Source organism: Galeopterus variegatus, unplaced genomic scaffold (assembly GCF_000696425.1).
Source record: "Galeopterus variegatus unplaced genomic scaffold, G_variegatus-3.0.2 Scaffold10605, whole genome shotgun sequence".
Classification (NCBI taxonomy): domain Eukaryota; kingdom Metazoa; phylum Chordata; class Mammalia; order Dermoptera; family Cynocephalidae; genus Galeopterus; species Galeopterus variegatus.
The window spans coordinates 29,952-36,504 of record NW_007736716.1 but is presented as its reverse complement, the minus strand read 5'-3'; positions in this window follow the sequence as shown (position 1 = coordinate 36,504).

Sequence of the window (6,553 nt, the reverse complement as noted above, 5' to 3'; positions counted from 1 at the left end):
TCCTTCCTTCCTTCCTTCCTTCCTTCCTTCCTTCCTTCCTTCCTTCCTTCCTTCCTTCTTCCTTCCTTCCCTCTCCTCTTCCCCTTTCCTCCATTCCTTCCTAGCAGCCACTTATGAGTGAGAACATGTGGTATTTCTGTTTCTTTGTCTGGCTTACTTCACTTAACATAATTTTCTCCAGACTCATCCATGTTGCTGCAAATGGCAGAATTTCATTCTTTTTTTTTAAGGCTGAGTAGTATTCCATTGCGTATATATACCACATTTTCTTTATCCAGTCATTTGTCAATGGACACTGAGGTTGGTTCCACATTTTGGCTATTGTAAATAGAGCTGCAATGAACATGGGAGTGCAGGTATCCCTTTGACATGATGATTTCCATTCCTTTGGATATATACGCATTAGTGGGATTGCTGGGTCATATGGTAGCTCAACTGTACTTGTTTGAGGAACCTCCATTTTGTTTTCCATAATGTCTGTGCTAATTTACAGTCCCACCAACAGAGTACAAGATTTTCTCTTTTCCTGCATCTTCATCAACATTTGTTGTTCTTGTTCTTTTTAATAATGGCCAGTGTAACTGGGGTGAGATGATATCTCAATGTGGTTTGGGTTTGCATTTTTGTGATGACTAGTGATGTTGAGCATTTTTTCATATACCAGTAGGCCATTTGTATGTCTTCCTTTGAAAAGTGTCTATTCATCTCCTTTGTCCATTTTTTAATTGGATAATTTGTTTTTTTACCATATAGTTGTTTGAGTTCTTTATATATTCTGGATATTAATCCCTTGTTGGATGTATAGTTTGCAAATATTTCCTCCCATTCTGTAGGTTGTCTTTCTGCTCTATTGATTGTTTCCTTTGATGTGCAGAAGCTTTTTAGTTTGAAATAGTCCAATTTGTTTATTTCTTCTTTTGTTGCTTGTGCTTTTGGGATCTGATTCATAAAGTCTTTGCTCAGTCTTAAGTCCTGAAGTGTTTCCCCTATGTTTTCTTCTAGGAGTTTTATAGTTTTGGGTCTTGAACTTAAGTCTTTAATTCATTTTGAGTTGATTTTGGTATATGGTGAGAGGTACGGGTCTAATTTCATTCTTATACATATGGATATCCAGTTTCCCAGCACCATTTACTGAAGAGGCTGTCATTTCTCCAGTGTATGTTCTTGTTTCCTTTGTCAAAGATCAGTTGGCTGTAAGTACCTGGGTTGATTTCTGCATCCTCTATTCTGTTCCATTGGTCAAAAGACTTCAGAACAAGAAAAATTACCAGTGATGAAGAGAGAGTCTTTATAATTATAACAATAAAGTGGTCAATTCTCCAAGAATGCTCATACATTAACAATCCTTAATTGTGTATACTGCGTATGAGGCAAAAACTAATAGAACTGCAAGGAGAAATAGGCAAATCCACTATTAGAACTGCATACTTCAATACCCCTCTATCAGTAACTGATAGATCCAATAGGTAGAAATCTGTTAAGATGTAGTTGAAACAAATAGCTTCATTAATCAACCGGATCTAATTGATATTTATAAAACACTTTATCCAGCAACAGCAATTCTTTCCTCAGGCTCACGTGGAATGTTTACCAAGATAGATTACATTCTGGGCCATAAAACACACCTTAACAAATCATACAAAGTTTGCTCTCAGACCACAATAGAATTAAACTAGAAAGCAATAACAGAAAGATAGATATAAATATCTGAAAAAATTTGGAAATTAAGCAACCCATGTCTAAATAACACATGGGTTCAAGAAGGAGTCTCAAGAGAAATTAAAAATAGTTTGCACTAAATGAAAGTGAAAATGTAATTTATCAAAATTGTTGGGATGCAGTGAAAGTAGTGCTTAGAAGGAAATTTATAGAGTTGAATGCATTTATTAGAAAAGAAGAAAAATCAAAAATCAATAATCTAAGCTTCTACCTTAGGAAATCAGAGAAAGAAGAGCAATGTAAGTGTAAAGCAAGCAGAGGAAAAGCAATAATAAAAATGAGAACAGAAATTAATGAAATCAAAAACAACAAAACACTAGAGAGAAATCAGTGAAGTCAACAGTACATTCTTTGAAAAGATCAATGAAGTTGTAAACCTTTATCCAGGCTAACCAGGGAAAGAAGAGAGAGAAAGAGGATCATCATGACTTATTCCATGGACATTAAAAGAATAATAAACAAATATTACAAACAACCTTATGCCCATAGATTTGCTGATTTAAATGAAACATACCATTCCTTGAAAGAAACTACAAAAACTCAAACAAGAGAAATAGATAATATGAATAATCCTATATCTATGAAAGAAATTGAAGCAATAAGTAATAACCTTCCAAAAAAGAAAGCACCATGCTCAAATAGTTTCGTTGATAAATTTTACCAAACATTTTTTTTTTGTTAAATTTTTATTTTGTCAATATACACTGTATATGATTATTATGGCCNACAATGCTAACCATAGTCTTGCCATATGATCCAGCAGTCATGATTCTAAGTATTTACCCAATTGAGTTGAAAACTTATGCTCACACGAAAATCAGCATATGAATGTTTATAGCATCTTTATTTAAAATCACCAAAAAATGGAAGCAACCAAGATATCTTTCAGTGAGTACATAGATAAGCAAACTGTGGAACATCCAAAAAATGGAATATTATTCAGTAATAAAAAGAAATGAGCTATCAAGTTACAAAAAGAGATGGAGGAAACTTAAGTGCATATAGCTGAGTGAAAAAAAGCCAGTATGAAAAGGGTACATACCAGTTATATGGCATTCTAGCAAAGGGAAAACTATGGAGGTAGAGAAAAGATTAGCGGTTGCCAAGGTAAGGGAAGGGGGTGGGGGCAGGAATTTGGCCCTCTTGGCTCTTTTATCCAGATGTGCCTACTGCTCTTCCACCTTCAGTTCCATACTCCTACTACTGCTCTTCCACCTTCAGTTCCATACTCCTACGTCAGAGAACAGCACTCCTTTTTCCATCTGATGTTTCAGAAACACACCTGCATAATGATATTAGCATTATGAGATAAGAATGCATTTACACTCATATAGTGCTTAGAAATTTTCACTGTGTTCACATATGTGTTGAGTCATTTAACTGACTTATACAGGTGGCAGCAGGAAGTGAATATGGGGGCAGAAGCGGCTAGTGTAGGATGAAGCTTAAATAGATTTTGTTTAAATAGATTTTATTTTTGTTTCTACTCTTATTTTACTGCAGGAAGAGGGGAGTGCTAGAAAATGACGAGAAATCACCACCAGTGTGGGTGGATGAGAGTCCACCTCCCCATTTCAACTGTGCAATTCTTCTTGTATTCACTGAGGCCAACTAGGTGCATTATTAAAGATGCAAAAATCAATGAAACATGGTTCCTGCTCTCTGTAGATTTAGTGGAGGGGACAAACACATACAAAGCTAATATAATGCAAAATGAGATCTTTGGAGTTTGAAGGAACTAACAAATACCCTCTTGTACTTTATAACATTTAGAACCTACTGAGAGAACAGCAGGAGACAGGCAGATGGAAGTCAAAATTTCAGCTTACTTACTGATAATGTTCTGTTGGAGGACATGGCTTTGATCTGGTCCACTGGCTGCCCCCAAACTGCACCCCAGAATTAGACAGGTTAACCCTGCAGGAGCAGGCCTGCCCTGCTGTGCCTACTGGGTGGCTGACAGAAGACCAGTCCACATGCTCTGTGCAGGGAGATAGATCTGAAAGAAAGAGAAGAAGAGAGAAGAAGAACCAATCCTATAAGTCACTCCTACCTTCCTCAAAGGGAATGAGTGAAGGAGAGGGCACAAAACCAGAAGTGTAACATTTCAGTGTTAAGTTCCTCTTTTGGGAAACATAAGGACAGAAGGGAGTCACCATGTGTATACTGAGATATTTGTGGTTCCTCCACCCTCACCACTAAGAAGGCTTGAACTGAAGTCCCATCCATGACTATAGGGGTCTCCACACCAGGAGGCTCAGCCTAGTGGAACCTAATTTGCCAGTATCTCCAGACCTCAGTTTAGGCCTCTATGTAATGAAGATGGTCATATCCAATACCTGGATCTTACAGGATTATTATGAACTCAAAGATGAAAATGGATTTTTAAAAAATCTCTTAGAAAAAATTAAAAACATTATATAAATGTCAGGGATTCTTATTATCAAATGCCACTTCCCCCAAGGAATCATTCTCAGGCACCCTGTGTCATTCTTTCCCCATGCTTGGCCTCTAGTGTGACTCATACAGTTATAATTATATGTAGTATAATCACGTCTCACTTTCCCATCAGACAGTAAACTCCATGAGGGTGGGGATCATACCTGTCTGTTCAGCACTATATCCTCAGCATCTAGCGCCATGCCTGATACACAGAAAGCACTCAATACATACTTTTGATTGATTAGTATAACTGTCCCTTAGAAGGAAATCAATTATGTGACAAAAACTTTGACCACTGTCACATTTGTCATATGAACTGACTCTTGAATATTGTTGATAAATTGCTGTAATAGGTATGAGTGACACCAGGACTTTGCATCAAATGTCACGTTGATATAGCCTAGGGAAGTGGTCTCTGGGGATTCCTCAGGCTTTCCTGGGCACAGTTTCATCACCTCCTCATTAGATGTCTTGTCATAATGAATGTGTGTGTGTGTGTGTGTGTGTGTGTGTATGTGTGTGTGCGTGAGAGAGAGACAGAGACAGAGACAGAAAGAGGAGAACATATGTATACATGTTGCTTAGTAACTTTTAATAACTCCCATTGCATCTGCAACTGCCAGCTTCTCCAATGAACATTACATTTTCTACAAATATCTGATGCTATTCCCTATACAGATTATTACGGTAGACTTCTAATTCAGTGTTGGTGGGTTCAGTGTAGACTGTGCATGTACTTGGGTGAAGAAAAAAAGCAGTGAAAATGGAAAACCTGGCAGGCTTGCCTTTCTAATGTAAAGGTAGGTGAGGGCATCCTGAAGACACAATCACCTGCAAGAAACTCTAGTGCACAGAAATTCTTTTCAAATTTATTTATTTATTTTAAATTGATAAACAATTGCATGTAATTACTGGGTACAACATGATGTTTTGAAGTATATATACATTGGGGAATGATTAAATCTAGCTTATTAGCACATGTATTAACTCACACTGTTATGTTATGGTGAAAACTTAACATCTACTCTCAATGTTTTTCAAAAATACAATATATCATCATTAACTATGGTCACCATGCTGTACAATAGATCGCTTAATTGTATTTCTCCCATCTAATTGTAATTCCCCCCAGTTGCCCCAGCTTCTGGTAGCCACCATTCTACACTATTTCTATCAGTCCCTGAAAGGTAAAATATCCATTTGCATTTTGAAGTAAAAGCTTTAGGCTGATTGAAATCTGCTGTCTCTAAAGTAAAGTATCGGGCTTCTTAATGCACATTCAAATTAGAAGGTGAGTTTTTAAAATTAAAACTCATTCCATAAATATTTACTGTACACCAATAGATTGAAAGCTATTTGGGAACATGGAGAGAAACATAATTATATAATGTTATTAGCATTATAATGTTAATATCCTACATTTGTACAATCCTTTGAAGTTTACAATATGCTCTCATATGCACTAAGCTATATAATTGACATATAGCAACACGAGAGAGTAGGGAATATAGAATGAGATTGAAGCTGAAGTAAAGGAGAATAAATACTTGTTAAAGATCTACTGCATATCAGGCACGGACATCCATTCATTCATTCATCTGTTCAAAAAGAATTGTTGAGTGACTGGTATGTGCTAAGTAGAAGGTGAGGATGCATCAGTGACAAAAGAAAATCCTGCTTTCAGGGAGCTTACATTTAGAGGAAAGGGCAGGAACAAATAGACACCAAAATAAGTAGTAAAAAGTACTGGATTATCACAAGAAAATCCCACTGCAAAGTAAGCTCTATGCTCCCTGCTTCTTGGGAGGAGATTCTGAGGTTCATAAAGGATATGTTACTTAGGGTCACATAGCCAAAATTTGAAATAACTAAACCTGACTCCAAAGGCCATGCTCTTTTAAACAAGTTTCCTCTAGGTTCATTAATGCAACCCTGAAGTTACAAGGTAGAAAGGTCACCATTCGATCCAGACTTGACATTGAGCCTGATAGTGTAGAACCTTTTAAGGTGATTGGCCAGAAAAGCAGGTAGAATAATATTAATTTAAAAGAGAAGCCAATAATAAGTAGCTTTGATCTCAGTTTCCATAGAACTGAGTTAGCTTGTCTCCCTGGCTCTCTACTGGATGACTGCAGCCAATGTCTCATGGAGCCATAACCACCAAAAGAAAAATTGGAACTGTCTTCCACACACCTCTTTCCTTAGTAAGTCAGCTTTCATAGGACAATTTTACACACAAGGAAAAGGAAAGTACAAGAGACATAATATCAGAGCTGAGGCTAATGGAGAAAAACTTTACTTCAAGTTGTAATTAGGTGTATGAATTTTTCTGATAACAACATGGATGGACCTTGAAAGAATAATATTAAGTGAAACGAGTCAGGCAGTGAAA